The sequence below is a fragment of the Herpailurus yagouaroundi genome, unplaced genomic scaffold (assembly GCF_014898765.1).
Source record: "Herpailurus yagouaroundi ecotype Mexico unplaced genomic scaffold, PumYag 199, whole genome shotgun sequence".
In the NCBI taxonomy this organism is placed as follows: domain Eukaryota; kingdom Metazoa; phylum Chordata; class Mammalia; order Carnivora; family Felidae; genus Herpailurus; species Herpailurus yagouaroundi.
In genome coordinates, this window is record NW_024412430.1 from 11,412,744 (window position 1) to 11,430,184 (window position 17,441).

Below are 17,441 nucleotides of genomic sequence, written 5' to 3' on the forward strand. Positions count from 1 at the left end.
ACTGCGCCACCCAGGCGCCCCTCATGTTACGTTTCTAATCTGCTCCTAGAGTTGTAGGATCCTGGCAGTTCTCTTGCCTGGGAGCAGATGAGGGAGAAGGCATTGCACAAAATTTAGAACACCGCAGGAGCTGACTTAAGTCAAGAGGGGCTTGGCCATTAGGCGGGTTAAGGGGATATTAAGTCACTTCTGCTCTGCGATTTCAGGAAAGGGATGGAGTCCCTGGAACTTGGTAGGGACGGCACCAGCTCTGAAGTGTTGAGAGACAGCAGTCGGCTGCAGAAGCTGGAAGGAGTGCACACAATCCCACGGTTCCCCTGCAGACACACCCCTCCGCTCCCTAGCATGAACTGGGGTGCCACGGCGCCCCGGGATTGAAGTACAGCTCCACCTCTAATTAGCTCTGTGATCTTGGTCAAGTCATTTAGTGCCTCACTGCCTCAGTTCTGTCATCTGTAAATAGGGTTAATAATACCAGTGACCTCACAGGGTGGTTTTAAACATGAAATCGGTCATTGCGTGTCAAGCATTCAGCACATGTAACGTGCACCCCGCAGTAAACGCCATGCACGTGTGTGTTGTTCTCTCTTCCTTGCTAACTAGTTGCAGCTTCATTTCTTCCAGAAAGCTCTCTTTGGTGGAACACGCCGGGCCCCCCCCCCCGCACACACACACACACCAGACCGGGGTAAACGCTCCTTCTTCTCATCTCTCAAATACTTTCTGCTTCAATCTATTCATACTGGAACCACGAACGATTTGAAATTTGAACGATGTGTTTAGGCAAGTACAAAAGACAGGGTGGGTCCTCTGGGCCATGGAAGGGAATTAAGTAAAAGAAAGGAGTCGTGGCAGTTGAGGGGGCTGACTTCCCATGGGCCCGCACCTGGCCCTGGCCCTCTCCTGGGTTGTCAGACACAGGTTGGGTTCCAGGCAGAGTCCTGCTCAGTGGTCAGGGCTGTGGCTGAGCTGGACGCAGAGCCTCAGAGTGGGGCCCACGGAGGAGCTTTGTCCAGTCCCGAAGCTCTAATCGTAGTGAACCCGGCAGATGCTGCTGAGTGTGAGCCTGATAATGTGAGCCTCAGGCTCGCTCTCCCGGGATACCGGTGGGAGAAGGCGGACTGTGCTGTGATGGCTGCTTTGTTAGCCATTAGTTCACTTGGCTTCAGGCAGAATTTCTTATTCTTCCTGTGTTAGTTTGCTAGGGCTCCCGTGACAAAGTACCACACACCAGGGAGCTCACCCAACAGCAATCGTACAATTTATTTCTTATCTCCTAGTTCTGGAGGCTGGAAGTGCAAGACCAAGGTGTTGATAGGGTTGGTTCCTTCTTTTTTTAAAAAAAAAGAAATGTATTTATTATTTTTGAGACAGAGGGCGAGTGGGGGAGGGGCAGAGAGAGAGGAGGACAGAGGATCCGAAGCAGGCTCTGCGCTGACAGCAGACAGCCAGATGCAGGGCTCAAACTCAGGAACCGGGAGATCACGACCTGAGTGGAATTTGGAAGTTGGAGGCTCAACTGACTGAGCCACCCAGGCACCCGAGGCCTGGTTCCTGCTGAGGGCCATGAGGCAGGGCTCTCTCCTTGACTTACAGATGACTGTCTTCTCCCTGTGTCTTTATATGATCTTCCCTCTGTACACGTCTGTGTCCAAACTTCCTCTTCTTATAAAGGACACCAGTCATATTGGATTAGGGCCCACCGTAATGCCCTCATTTTAACTTGATCACCTCTGTAAAGACCCTATCTCCAAATAAGGTCACATCCTGAAGTACTAGGAGTTAGGACTCCAACATATGAATTTGGGGGGAGGGGGGTTGGGGGGAATACAGTTCAACTCATAACGCTGCCTGCAGTGAAAAAAAAAAAAAAACAATGTCAAGCTCTCATGAAGTTTTGCCCCGTGATGGAAAAAGACAAGAGCCCAGAAGTACCCGATGGCCTGGACACATCCAGCCTGTGATTTGGTCCAGCAGTGGCCTCATAGCAAACCAGCTAGGAAAAAAAAAAAAAAAATACTCCATGTTCAAAAGGAACCAATGTCTAATACTTTGAAAATGAGCCGGTCTCTGGAAGCAGAAGCCGGATCCATAAAAACATGAGTTCAAGAAGCTAAATCGCACTTAAAACTATTACGCGCAGCTGACCAAGACTGGGGATGTGCAGACAGCGCTCTGCCCGAGTGGGGGGTGGGGGGGTGGTCAGAGCAACGGTCTGCTGGAGCTGCTGGAACCCTCACTCACTCAAGGTCAGCTTCTCTTGTGGAAGAGAACAGGGTGGTAAGGTGGAATCAGGAGATGGAGACTATGTTCACAAAAAGGCACGGAGATCCAGGAGGAAACTGACCGATGTTCCAGAATCAAGCATGTATCTGACCACCCGAGATGGAGAGAAAAATCAAGCTACACCCACACTGTGGCAGAAGAGAAAGAGCAAAGCAGACTGTACAGGTCACCTTAAGGAAGCCAGACTGAGCAAGCCTGAACGGAAAGGTGGTCCAAATCCCTCAGGAGAGGAAATGAAAAAGAAATGGATCTTGGTGGGTTATGACCTGTGGGGGCAGAGCCAGAGGACAAAAGGTCTGAAGCAAATGACAAGACGGGTGGAGAATTCAAAGAGCTGGAGCTCTACAGAAAGACAAAGACCCTGAAAACCTGGAAAGACCCTTTCTTCTCAGAACCAGATTCTGTCCCTTGAAAAAAGAGCTCGTGATCCTTGGTTGAGAGTGGGGGAGGCTGGTTCAAGACAGGAGGTTGCAGACCTGAGACCAAGAATAACCAAAAAAGGCAACAAAACTCGAGCCACATCAATTCAGGAAGGTAGGAATACTATGGCCCCCTTTGACGCATTGGAAACTAAGGCTCAGAGTTGAGAAACCTGCCCTAGGTCACACGGTGCCCAGGTGGCAGAGTCAATATTCCAGGCCAGGTCTGACCCGTCCCTACTCGGTTCTAGTGCCTTCTAGAGTGGATTCCCATGCACCTGACGACCGGGACAGAGCATTTGCTCCCTGGTCCCTGGATCCCTGGGTGCCTGGTTCCACTGAGACGGGAGGGTGTCACCCCCTACCCTGAGACCCTTCCCTGGCTGCACACTTTCCCCTTCCTTCTCCTTCCTCTTTGCCAATGTGCTCTTTCCAGGGGATCCCACTGTGGAGTTTGTGGGAATAAAACATCCTCTTCTTTCTCCTTCTCCAGTAAGCCCCACCCCCACCATCACCAAGGTGGCTCCCCACCAAGGTCACTGTCCTCCCAATCCTCCCCTTCAGGGGTTGGGTTTTCCCTGAGGCGCCTCATCCAGAAAACAGAAGTGAGTTACCTCCTGGGTTCGCTAAGCTTCCATGTGCCCCTAATATCCAGGATCCTGAAACACCTCGAGATTTCTAAGTCATTTTGTTTAAAATTTCCCTATGATATATTTTGAAATTATTCAAAATTTTTGTTAAAAAAAGTTTTGTTAACATAAGTGGTTCTGTTTTTTTCCAAATTGAATCTTGACAGTGTTACAAAGTTTAGGGTACCTGTTACCACCATTTAATTATTATACTATACACGTTACCAAAACTAAACAGGGGATGTTAATTTGATGAATCAGCCCACTATTCCCTAAACAACAGATTTTTGGTGAGCACTTCAACCCTCAGACACATTTGAAGTAGGAAAACAGTTACCTCTGAGAATGGTTCTATGTACTTACTCTAGGAAGGTGACAGAAAGTTCCTTGTTGGGTTGAACACATTTGAATAGACTTCAAAATTTTTTGATTTTATACGTCTGTCTCCCTGAGCATTTTATGATGAACCAGAAAGTAGGTACAATGTCCTATTCATCTTTGGTTTTGTTTTGTTTTTAATTTTTTTAATGTTTTTATTTAGTTTTGAGAGAGACAGAGAGAGACAGACAGACAGCGAGAGCAGGGGAGGGGCAGAGAGACAGAGGGAGACACAGAATCCGAAGCAGGCTCCAGGCTCTGAGCTGTCAGCACAGAGCCCCATGCAGGGCTCAAACTCAGGCACCGTGAGATCATGACCTGAGCCGAAGTTGGATGCTTAACTGACTGAGCTGCCCAGGCGCCCCTTGTCCCATTCATCTTTGTATCTCTAGCGCCTCTCTTTGCTCAGGAACCACCAGCATATGAGACAGATACCCAATGATGTTGGGTTTGATTCCTAATTAAGAAGCAGCAAGGTATAATGTCCCTGCACTCTAGAACCAGACTGCCTGTGTTTGAATCCCAGCTTCACACTTAATTAGCTGAGTGACCTTGGCAAATCTTTTGAACTCTTCAGGGCCTCAGTCTCCTCATCTGTAAATAGGGGATAATAATAGCACTTACATTTTAAGGTTCTGTGAGAATGAAATTTTATGAACATATGCAAAACTCTTAGGGCTTGGAGCATAGGAAGCGCTAAGTACTAGCCACAATTATTTATTATTTACTCAGCAAATATTTATTGACCCCAGTTCTATGGCCTGAATACGTGACTCCAAAGTTCTTAAATTGAAGCCCGAATCCCTAGTGTGATGCTATTTGGATGTGGCATGTTTGGGAAGTAAATTAGGTTTAGATGAGGTCAGGAAGGTGGCATCCTCATGACTGGGTAGATGCCCTCACTAGAAGAGGAAGAGTGAGATCACTCTCTCTCTCTCTGTCTGTGCACACGCACCTAGGAAAAACCGTGGGAGCGCACAGAGAGGAGGCAGCCTTCTGCAAGCCAGGAAGAGGGCCCTCACCAAGAACTCCGCCCTGCTGGCACCCTTATCTCACGCTCAGAGCCTCCACAGCTGTGAAAAATCAATGTCTGTCAAAGCCACCCAGGCTGTGGTATCCTGTTACGGAAGCCTGAATGGACCAAGGTCCCAGATCCAGCTCTGACAGATCTCTCAGCTCAACGGGTGATACTTCCTCAATCAACCTTGAGTTCCTCGACCCACGTTCAGTGCTCTGGAGTGGACCTCTTCAACTTCCCAAGTGTCCACTCAGCTCTCCTCTCGGCCCTGCCCTTTGCCAGCTGATGCGCTGGTAGTCTTTGCTCTGACCATCTATTCCCCTCTGGAGGACTCCTGGCTCTCCTGGTGTGGCCTCTGCCTGACCACTCCTTCTAGCCTCCAACACCACCCAAGCTCCAGATGGTGAGTGCACACTGCTCGGGGCATCAACATTCGGACCTTGCCTCTCTCCCTCTGTTCTAGCTGCCCTTGTACCTGCCTCTGGGCCAGACTGTTCTCCTGTGTCACTTCTCGGTCTCTAATTACATTATTTGATTGCTGTTTATCATCTGCCTCCCCCTCTAGACTGTAAGCTCTACTCTGAGGGCAGAGGCCTATTTTGCTGACACTATGTCTATTTCCTACTGAGTTTTCTAGTCCAACCCAACACTCTTTCACTCATTCACCCCCTGAACAACCACTGAGCCACCACCCCCCCCCCCCCATGGAACACTGATCCACAGTGGACCCAATACAATACCCAAGCACCCCTGCCTTCAAGAATCAGCCAGTCTAATGGAGTGACAAATAACTGTATGCTGTAACAGGGATATGAGTGACCGTGGGACCACGGACAGACGGACGGTTTTGTCTGAGTGTCCTGGCTTAGGAAAACCTTCACAGAGAAGGTGATTACTTGGGTTAGGTCTTAATAATATGCACAGATACTCCTTAGGCTGACAAAAGGATCTGAGGCATCTCGGGCAGAAGGGAAAGTATCCCCAAGAACCAGAAAAGCAAAGCAGCAAAGAATGTTCTCAGACCAGTAAGCAGAGCAAGCACCTCTGCACCCAGCGCTGGAGGGAGGCCGGCATCAGATTCCACACAGAGTAAGGGTAAGGGCAGATGCCCATCCCTCCAGCTGACACAGTCTTCCCCTTGCCTAGATGTCACCAAAGCATTACATAGCCAACATATCCACATGCCAGCCACTGGGATAAGTGTTCTACATGCATCACCTTGTTGGATTTTCACATGCACCTTAAGAAGTGATCGTAAAATCTCCGTTTTCAGAGGAAGACACTCAGGCACCCAGTGAGGAAGCAATCTGCCCACGGGCACACAGGTAATAAGCAGTGGAGGTGTGGTTCCTATCCAGGTTGGTGTGATTATAAAACTCATGCCTTCTTACACCCACTAAGCCCGGGTAGGCGCCCCGGGGCCCTTGGTGTGTCACCAGCATAATGAAATGTAATTGCCACTTATTTGTCTCCCTCTAGAAGGTGGGTCTCATAAGGGCAGTGACTCTGCTGTTCTCCCCATGGTATCCCCAGCACCTGGGGCATTGCCTGGTAGGGTACAGGCATCAAGAGCATGTGTTAAGTATGAATGAGGGGCGCCTGAGTGGCTCAATCGGTTGAGCGTCCGACTTCGGCTCAGGTCATGGTCTCGAGGTTTGTGAGTTCGAGCCCCGCCTTGGCTCTCTGCTATCAGCAGAGAGCCCACTTCTGATCTTGCCTCCCTCTCTCTCTGCCCCTCCCCTGTTCACTTGCACTCTCTCAAAAATAAATAAACATTAAAAAAAGAACAAATGAGCAGGGTGGGGGAGCACGCCTGGCTGGCTCAATAGGTACAGCATGCAACTCTTGATCTTGGGGTTGTGAGTTCAAGTCCCATGCTGGGAGTTGAGATCTTTTTTTAAATTTTTATTATTTTTTTAATGTTCTTCTTTAATGTTTATTTTTGAGAAAGAGAGACAGAGTGTGAGCAGGGGAGGGACAGAGAGAGGGAGACACAGAATCTGAAGGAGGCTCCAGGCTCTGATCTGTCAGCACAGAGCCTGTCATGGGGCTGAGCCCACAAACCATGAGATCAGGACCTGAGCCAAGGTCGGATGCTTAACCGACTGAGCCACCCCGGGAGTAGAGATTACTTTAAAAAAAAAATCATTATAGGGCACCTGGCTGGCTCAATCAGAAAAGCATGTGACTCTTGATCTCAAGATCATGAGTTCGAGCCTCATGTTGGATACAGAGATTACTTAAATAAAACCTAAAAAAAAAAGTTATAATAAAAAGGATGAATGAGCGCATGAATGAACAGGGCTTTGAATTCTTTTGCAATGTGTCCTACCAGCCTTCCTTGTCCCTGTGGTGAAGGAATCCCAGTTATTATCATCCCGAAACCCAGATCTGAGTGCAAACCCCAACTTCACTTCCGCCCTCTCCCACTTTGGTCAGACAGAGGAAGGCTCCCGCAGCCCAGAACTCCGAAGCTGCACGGACTGGTGGACGGACCCTTTCCCCAGCCGCAGGGGCTTCTGTCACCATCCTTACCTCCCATCGTCCTCCCCATCGGTGCACAAAATAGTCAACATCCTTTGAAAGGACTGCTTACAAGGTTGGCCCTTGTAAGGGCCTTGTAAGAGTCTGGAAACTTGGATTTGGGGAAGTCTTCCACCATTCCCAGGGCTGATAAGAGTGGCTCACTCTCCCTGAACTGTTCGCATAAACAGCGTAAAGTTATCCTAAGACGAGCTTTCAGTCTGGGGGTCTGAACTTCTGGTGAACGCCGTGCAGAGGATGCTGACGTCGCAAGTCCTAGACTCTGCTCTGTGCACCATTTCCCCCTGCCGATTGTGCTTTGCGTCCATTACTGTAACAATCATAGCGATGACAACTGTGTGCTAAGTCCTGTGAGTCCCCTTACAAATCACTGAAGCTGGGAGTGGTCCGGGGGCCGCCAAGACCCTGTCTCGGCACAGGAGCAGAGTTGTGAAATACCTCCTGTCCAGTCCTGCCGGTGAGTGACAGGACTCACACACCCAGAGCCCACAGGGGCCAGGCAGGAATGTAAAAGTGTGCAACTGGCTGAGGGGGACCGGGGGGCAGATAGACGAGCCTGCAGTAGACAGGCGCTCGCTCAGCTCCTGGCCGACCAGGCAGAGCTGAGCAGCAAGCTCACAGCTACAGATGATAAACCCTCTCCCCTGCTCACAACAGATGCCCCCAAATGGCAACATGGGCAAGCTTTGGCCTCCTTCCCAAACCCAAGAGAAATGCTCTACATCCTAAGATACAATGAAGATTCCTTGAAACTAAAATGTAAAATAAAATAGGGGATATTTGTCTCAGCTGCATGAAACCAGCAGGAAGGGTCGTCCCGGAAGTTTCAGAAGACCCGATTGCGGTAGAATGCCAAGGCCCTTCTTGGATTTCTCTTCTGCAGCAAACCTGACCTTCACAACACGGACTGTCAGCACCCATTCTCTGAATCGGCTTATACCCAGTCATGCTAAGGAGACTAGACATGTGGTAGCACAGATCCTAAAGCTATTAAGCTGACCAGCAAATATACGAAAGGAAGAAAAGTAAACTTCAAGGTCACTACCTGCACAAAGGACTCTTGCTTTTTTTTGAGAGAGAGAGAAAGAGACAGAGCACAAGTGGGGGAGAGGCACAGAGAGAGGGAGACACAGAATCCCAAGCAGGCTCCAGGCTCTGAGCTGTCAGCACAGAGCCCAACACCAGTCCCGAACTCACGGACTATGAGATCATGACCTGAGCCGAAGTGGGATGCTCAACCGACGGAGCCACCCAGGCGCCCCAGGACTCTTGTTTCTTATTGACAAAGCTCACCTAGGTTCTAAGCTGATCATGGTTAGCAGTGACAGGCAAGAAGAGGGAGAGTAGTCAGTTGTGACTCCAGGACGTGGCCTGCAGGACTAAAGGGGCTCCTGATCTTACGAGGAAAGTTCACGCTTGACCCTGCGGTCCCAAGCAGCATACCCCACTACCCGGTAATGCTGGACTTTCTGAAAGGGATGGAAAGGTCAGCACCCTCCCCCTCCCAGCCCCCGCCCCCGGCCCATACAGCTACAGCACCCACTAGCCAGGGGCAGCCCAACCCTCCCCCTTCTGCAACCCACACCCCAGACATGCCCTTACTCCCCTGTTTACATGGAGTTTGTGGGCGTCAACTGGCCTTGGTCCCCTCTGAGCCTTCTGCCCCTTCCTTTCTGATCCCAGAGGCTTCTCTTTCTCCACCCACCTCTCCTCTCCATATTCCTACGTTTCAGTTCCCAGCATTTGTGTCTGCCTCCCTGGGATGGTACCCACTCCCCTGGCTCCACCAAGCTCCTGTATGCACAGGGTGCCAGCTGACCTCCAGTTTTGTCCCTTCCCTCACTCCAGCTCCAGGCTGACACTTCCAAATGCCTCCAAACCACTGGTTCTCAAAACACAATCCCCAGACCAGCAGCAGCATTGCCTGATTACTTGTTAGAGATGCAGATTCTCAAGCCCCACCCCAGGCTTTCAGAAGCCAAAAACTCAAGGAGTGGGGCTGGAGATAATGTGTTTGAACGGGCCCTCCAGGCATTCAGGGGCAGGCTGATGTTTGAGATCCCCCTGCACTACTCACTCCGGCAGCTATCTCAGACAAGTCTCAAATGCAGCCAAATTCCCTGCTTCTCTTCATGCTACCCACATTTACCAGTAACACAAGTAAAACAGCACAACCCAAGTTCCAAATGGTGGGCCTCCAAAATGCAACAGGTATTTTGAAAATTCATGATTAATTTGTGGCTATGGAGCATGAAGGGAATTCTCCACATGGCTACAGAGAAAAGCATTGCCATGCAGCGTGGGAAGGAAGGAACAAAACGAACGAACTCCTGCAAAAACGTCTATGAGCGTGCCCTCCGTGGGGGGATACATGGAAATGAAGAGCACCCCAATAAAATATAAACAATGTCTTGTATATATACAAATGTGTTAATATGATCTTTAAAGCCTATGACTGTATATTTTCATAAGTAGACTGGGCAAATACTAACCCACACAGTTATCAAATGATATTTTAGTTAAATATTCATCATTTAGTTAAAACATTCACCATTGGCACCAACGCATTTTCTTGGTGTGCTTCGCATGCACACATGTGGTGCGTTATTAACATTTGAGAGGTGCATGATTTTTTAGTGAGCATTAAGTCAGCATGTAGAATAATAAGTCCCTGCCTACTAAACTCCCCTTCATCTCCAAGAAACTATGTATTCATTAATTCTTCCCTCAAATCCTTTGGAACATCACGTACCACATGCACGAGGCCCGACAGCAAATAAATAGACGACCCAACACTGAAATTAATTTCAGAAATGCAAAGGGCTCAATTTACATTTTCAGCGTTATAAACCACGGAACCTAGGGAATCTATTCAAAACTGATTTTCCTTTCTCCGTCTAGTTTTCCTTTAAAAAAGAATAAAAGAAAAAAAAAAAGTCAAGAACAAATGGCCTGAGAAATAAGCACGTGAAAAGATATTCGACATCATTAGCCATCAGAAGTGAATCAAAACCACTCCACACCAACGAGGATGGCTAAAAAAAAAAAAAAAAAAAAAAAAAGACAAACAATAAATGCTGACGAGGGTGTCAGAAAATTGGAACCCCCCTACATTGCTGGTGGGACTGTAACGTGGGGCAGCCACTTTGGAAAGGAGTCTGGCAGGTCCTGAAAATGTTAAATATAGAGTTATTATATGGTTTTCACTTGTAGGCATGTACCCAAAAGAAACGAAAACAGATGTCCCCATAAAAACATATGTACATGAATGTTCACAGCAGCATTAGCCCTAATAACCAAAAAGTAGAAACAACTCAAATGTCCATCAACAGATGAATGGATAAACCAAATGTGGCAGACGCACACAACAGAACACTCATTGGCAATAAAAAGAATAAAGCACTGATATACGCCACATTGTACATAAACCATGAAAGCATTAGGCTAAGTGAAAGAAGGCAACGTGCAGGGCCACATAATGTATAATTTCATTTGTACGAAATGTCCTGAATAGTCAAATCTGTAGACAGAAAGTAGAGTGGTCGTTGCCTAGGGAGGGGGAGGTAAGGGATTGTGAGGTGCCAGCTAAAGGGTGGAAAGTGTTCATGGCGGGGTGGTATTCTTTTTAGAGCAATAAAAATGCCCTGAATTTGATCATGGTGATGGCTGCACAACTCTGCGTATACACTCAAAAGCAATGCGTTGATCTAAATAGGTGAATTGCGGGGCACCTGGGCGGCTCAGGTGGTTGAGCATCCGACATCAGCTCAGGTCATGATCTCGGGGTAGTGAGTTTGAGCCCCACATCAAGCTTGCGGCTGTCAGCCTGTCAGCACAGAACCCACTGCTTTGGATCTTCTGTCCCCCGCGCTCTGCCCCTCCCCAGCTTGCCCTCTCTCAAACACAAATCAACGTTTAAAAATAAATAAATAAATAAATAAATAAATAAATAAATAAATAGGTGAATTCTTTTTTTTTTTTTAATTTTTTTTCAACGTTTATTTATTTTTGGGACAGAGAGAGACAGAGCATGAACAGGGGAGGGGCAGAGAGAGAGGGAGACACAGAATCGGAAACAGGCTCCAGGCTCTGAGCCATCAGCCCAGAGCCCGACGAGGGGCTCGAAACCACGGACCGCGAGATCGCGACCTGGCTGAAGTCGGACGCTTTAACCGACTGCGCCACCCAGGCGCCCCTAAATACGTGAATTCTATGGCATGTGAATTATCTCTCAATACAATTATTTTTTTTAATGGCCTAAAACGAGAAGAGAATTACAAACAGATTCAGTGAACTAAAAAGGATTAGGTACCTCCAATATGTAGCTTCTTCTGTCTTCTTTGCATTATAAATTTCTCCCAAGTGAAAATAGGTTCTGCTATCATTTTACAGTTTACAGTTTACCAGCACTTTGGATTCCTTGTTATCATCTTATGGGGAGATAAGTATGCCCCTAATTTTATATTTCAGGATGTGGACACTCTGAGTATATGAAGTTCACTCCACCCAGTCGGCTGTTCAGGGTAAGTGTTAGTCCCACACCAAAATCCTGTGCCCTTTCTTCTATGCTCTGTCTGTAGTGTCTCGGGGTTCCACATAGACACTGGCTGGCCAGTATGCAGAGACGGCACGCTGGCCAATCTCAATAAGGAGAATGCCCATGTCTTGATTTTTCTGGAAGCTAGACCAGCTACAATAATGCTACATTCAAGCCAAGTATAATCTAACTCATCACTCATCAGGGGTCTTGCGGTACCATGAAAAGAACCCTTTGCTCCTAAATCCTTTGCTGTCTTGGAATTTACTTCACTGGCTCACTTCGTACTTGCCTGAGGACCTAATACCTCATGTTCCAAGAGATATTAATGAATACACAGTTTCTTGGAGATGTAGGGGAATTTATAGGTAGAGACGATGCTACATAGAAGACCAGTGGAAAGAACCATGGTCTAGAGTAGGAAGATCACAACTGGCTTCAGTTTTCTCATTTGTAAAATGAGGGGAAAGAAGAAATACCTCTTTCAAGGTCATGGTGAAGATTTAATGAGAATGTATCTGAAAATACCTGATTCACAATAGGCATGGACTCTAAATCAAACAGGTCAGCACCTTGATCTCTCCTCTGGAGACCGGTGGGTTCTTCCAAATACCCAGGCTACTCAGATCTAGAGAAGGATGACCAACGTCATCCATTTTTACTAAACTCCCCAAATGATTCCCCTGGCATCACTGAAAGAAACCATTCATTGGACGTGTTCTATGGAATTTTTTTCCTCGTGTGTAGACTACAAAACAGCATTTGTTCACCAAAGAAAACTCTGAGCTACATTGCTACTTCAGAAGAGAACACAGTGAGGAAGGGAAACCTTTTCTCTTTTGCTTTACAAAACTCACAAAAATCTGCATTTCTGTGAATATAAGAATCTCCTCAAAAGGGAGAATTTTTTGTCTAATCTTAACCCATTTGAATTATCTTTCATTCATCATTTCAAAGGAATTTTTCAGCCAAAGGAAGCTGTAAGTTCCTTCCTACAAGTCAATAGCCTCATTCTGATAAAAGTCATAACACAGGAAAAGTCAAGTGTCTTAGAAAAAGGAAAAAAGGAATCTAGGAAGAATTTGAAGGATTTCCCACTACTCAGCTATTTAGGAAATCTTCCCAATATCCTTGATCACTTATGGATTACACACCACATTTTTTTAAGGTATTATTTTTAAGTCATCTTTGCCCCCCCCCGGGGGGGGGGGGGCGAGGAATCAAACTTACAAACCCGAGATCAAGAGTTGCATGCTCTACCAACTGAGCCAGCCAGACACCCCCAAAACCACATTCTTGATCCATAACAATGACTTTCTTAGCTCATGAATGAAACCACTTTTATTAGTCTGCCAATTCATATTTGTGTTCTCACTGAAAAGCGTGTCCTCAAATCACAAGCTGGACAATCTTAAGTAGATGCAGGCAAACGACTCCCATTATTACAAGCTTTTCTCAATTACACAAACATTTTTACAACTAGAAATAATGTTGTGGGACCAGATGACTCATTTAACATGAAAGCAGAGACAAAATACATAGTTTGGGGTATTTGGGAAAATTATTTCAAATCTTCTTTCTGAAGTCTTGCTGTGACCTCTCCCCCTATTTCCCAAGCAACAACTTTTTCCTTAAGGTTTATTCCAGCTACATTCACAAATGAGTTTGAGTCGCTGTTAAAAAGAAATAATAAACCCAATATAAACAGGATACCTAAAATAGTCAGTTAACGGAAGCACAGAGATAAATGTCACCAGGCATCTAGTTTTTAATGTGCACTAGCTAATCACAGCAGCTTGAGCCCTGAGTAACTCCATTCCTTTGCAGCCAAAACAAAAAGGAAACCCTCATGGGTTTCTGGTTGTCTCTGTTAAAAGAAATCATATGCACTCTAAAAACCTGGAGCTAGGGGTGGGGGGCTCAGTCAGTTAAGCATTCGACTTCAGCTCAGGTCATCATCTCACGGTTCGTGGGTTCAAGCCCTGCATCAGGCTCTGTGCTGACAGCTTGCAACCTGGAGCCTGCTTCCAATTCTGTGTCTCCCTCTCTCTCTCTCTCTCTCTCTCTCTGCCTCTCCCCCTCTCATCCACTCTCTTTCGCTCTCTCAAAAATAAATATTAACTTTTTTTAAAGCTATTCAGGGGTGCCTGGGTGGCTCAGTCAGTTAAGGGCCGGACTTCGGCTCAGGTCATGATCTTACTGTTCCTGGATTCGAGCCCCGCGTTGGGCTCTGTGCTGACAGCTCGGAACCTGAAGCCTGCTTCCGATTCTGTCTCCCAGACTCTGCCTCTCCCCTGCTCATGCCCTCTCTCTCTCCTAAAGATAAATATTTTAAAAATTTAATAATAGTAATAATAACCTGGAGCTATACTGCCATGTCCACCAGGACAGTGACTCAGGAATCTCTAAATGTTTATACATACTTTGTGAACATGATTTTACTTTACATTCCTATTCAACCTTTTCTGTACCCTACAAAATATACCATTTAAAGTATCCATGGGGCGCCTGGGTGGCACAGTCGGTTAAGCGTCCGACTTCAGCCAGGTCACGATCTCGCAGTCTGGGAGTTCGAGCCCCACGTCAGGCTCTGGGCTGATGGCTCAGAGCCTGGAGCCTGTTTCCGATTCTGTGTCTCCCTCTCTCTCTCTGCCCCTTCCCCGTTCATGCTCTCTCTTTGTCCCAAAAATAAATAAACGTTGAAAAAAAAATTTTTTTTTAATTAAAAAAATAAAATAAAGTATCCAGAAGTTCAGGGGCTGGGGAGAGGAGAGAAGGGAGTATTGTCTAATGGGTAGGTTTTCTGTTTGGGACCATGAAAAGGTTCTGGAAACGGAGAATAATGATGGCTGCACAACAATGTGAGCATACTTAATGCCGCTGAATTGTACGTGTGAAAACAGTTAAAATGGTGAATTTCGTGTTATGCATATTTTACCATAGTAGCAACAATCAAAGAATGAAAGTATCCAGAAATAAAAAATTCACAGCCTAGTATGCTAACCACACATCCAAATGTCCCCGAGGAGCCTGACTCTATGGATGGAGGAGGGGCTGTGCCCCATGCAACTTAATTGTCTTAGTTTGGCAAAATGAAGGTTCCAAGGTAGGACTTGATGAAAATGTATGGAAGTGCACTGTAATTCACGTCTTCACATTGAACAGGCCGTGCTTCTCAAACATTATTATGGAAACGATCCCCTGGGCATCTTGAATCAGCAGGTCTGGGTCCACTTTTAACAGGCCTCCAGGTGATACAGCTGTTGCCCTGAACCTCACTTCAACCAGCAAGGCCCAAGAGCGCTTCCGAGTAAAAAGACCATCGCCCAATCAGTCTGATGGTCATCTAGAACCACGGTCTCCTCACCAGGACATGAGGACGGTTGGTCGCACCTTTCAAGTGAATCGGTTAAGGACGTGGATTACCTACCACCCACCACTTGTAAAACTGCGTTGAGAATCTTGGCCAGAAAGCCTGACAGAGGGGGGCTTCCCAGGTGTATCCACCCATCTCGCGGACTAGGAGTCTGCCACCCACGATAAGGGCAGTCGACAGAGGCAATTTCACAGAAAGCCTCCGGGCAGCCTTCAAAACTTAAAAATACCCTTCCCAAGCTCGAAGAATGCCTGGAATTCGGTGGCCTTTATCCAACATAAAGATCTCCAACTCCGCTTTGACGGAGTTCCCTATAGAAGAGCCCTGCAGCCTGGAAAACTGACAACGCCCAGCAGGTTAACGTGAAGGGCGGGGGAACCCTCGAGGGCTCTGCGGCGCTAGGGGCACAGGCCGCGGCTCTGCGGGTAGCTCTGGCCCGCGGGCACCTCCGGGACTGTGCACTCCAGCTCTCGGTTGCGCGGGGTCTGCAAGCCCCGCAGCTGAGGCTCGACCGAGACTCCACTGGCAGTCCCCACCTGCTTGCAACTGACTAGCGCCTCCCTCGGCCTCCAGGCACCAGCTCCTGCCCCCCTACACGTACCGCAAACGCTGGCAACAGAAACTCAGAGGCCCTTTTAACCTGGTTAAAGAGAGGCTCAACAGAAAGTGAAACAGTCCCCATTCCTTGGTGAAGGCGGCGCCAGGCCAGGTAGGAAAAAGACGGTGACTCCCAAGCACCTGTAGCCGCCTTGGGTGCGTACTCCAGCCCACTTGCCGACAGTCCCGCAAGAGAAACCCCACGATGCGCTATCGTCCCCGCCAGGACGGGGAGACAAAAGTCCGCTAAGCACGCCCAGAGAGGAAACAAGCAGGGCCCAGTAAAGTACACACCGAATCCACAGGGAGACCGGGGGGGGTGGGGGTGGGAATCAACTCGCTTGTGCTCTCGCTGCCCCTCACCTCCGCCCGCACGCCGATCCAGGGCGCCAGCGCCCCGCCACACCCCGCAAACCCCTAGTTGGCCAGGCTGGGACTGGAGGGAAGCATCCCGGCGACGCCCGAGCCCAGGCGGCCGCGCGGCGGGCGCTCGGGGGCAGGGGAGGGAGGAGGAGGGTACTCGCCTGCGGGCTGGGGGTGGCCGCAGTCGGCGGGGTCCAGCGCGGGGCGAGGGCGGCTCCCGGGGCCCCGGGGGCGCGCTCCGACGCGGTGCGGGCGGCCGGGCGGGTGTCCGGTGCGCTGCCGGCGCTCGTAGCTGGCGGCGCCTGGCCGGAGTCGGAGTGCGGGACGCTGCCCGGGGAATGGGCGGGCACGAGTGGCCTCGGTCGCTGCTCCTGTGTACTATTGTGGACTCAAACTATTTCCTGTTTGGAGGTTTGGGAGAAAGAAAGAAAAAAAAAAAAAAAATCCAGGGTGGGGGCAGGGGGAGTGGGCAGCAGAGAGCCAGAGAGCCGCGGCGCGGAGGGGAGGAGAGTGGGCAGAGGCTGTCACCTCCTTCCTCGAGACCCCACGGGTGCCAGCTGCGCGAGCCAGGGGCAGGAAACGCAGCTTACTGCAGCTTTACTTCGGGGTGTAAGCAACGATTGCGGGGGGGCTCGCACGCGCCACCCAGCGGTGGGGCAGGGGTTGCGGCCGCAGAAGCTACTAGTCCCTCCAGCCTGGGAATCCACTCCCCTGCCTCTTCCCTTCTACGCAAAACTGCCACTGAGCTTTCTTCCTGCCCTAGAGCAAAAGGGATTCGCTGTGCCGCTTTCTTGATTCGTTCTCTGGTCGGCTTTCTGATCCTCCCCGGGGGTGTGAGCTTGGAAGGGGTTAGCCACAGTACCCTTCAAAAGAGCACGGGAGGGATGGTTGTGCGCCATTATTGTAGGTGTTTGGTGGCGCGGGGGTCTTTGTTTCTGTTTGGGGGTGGAGTGGGGTGAGAGGCAGGTTGGTGATTTGGGTGGAAAGTTAACCTTTATGATCAGCTTCCGTTCCCCTCCCCCATGAACCTCGCCCTTAGCCGGGATCACAGGGTCTGAGGCCCCAATCCGGAAATACCGGTTCCTCCCGCTGGGACAATAGGTGTGGGGAGCATTAACCCGAGAGCCTGCTTAGTCACCACGGGAATGAATCCGGCTCGGCCTGGAAGGCGAAAGCTTCGTAGTGCCTGAAAGTGGCAAGCAGGTGCTCCTTTGTCACGTTAAAAACCCTGGGAAGGTAATGGGGAGTTATTGTTTAATGGGTGCAGATTTGATATGATGAAAAAGTTCTGAAG

The 17,441-nt window shown here is 48.8% G+C and overlaps 1 protein-coding gene across 1 annotated transcript in view; it reads right to left on the minus strand.

Annotated features, from left to right (window-relative positions):
* The window catches only part of TJP2 (tight junction protein 2), a 130,063-nt gene extending 113,545 nt beyond the window's left edge, over nucleotides 1-16,518 (minus strand). The window contains exon 1 of the mRNA XM_040449407.1: nucleotides 16,309-16,518. The gene's annotated coding sequence lies outside the window, so the exon portion shown is untranslated. The remainder of the gene's footprint in view (nucleotides 1-16,308) is intronic.
* Between the last annotated feature and the right edge of the window lie 923 nt (nucleotides 16,519-17,441).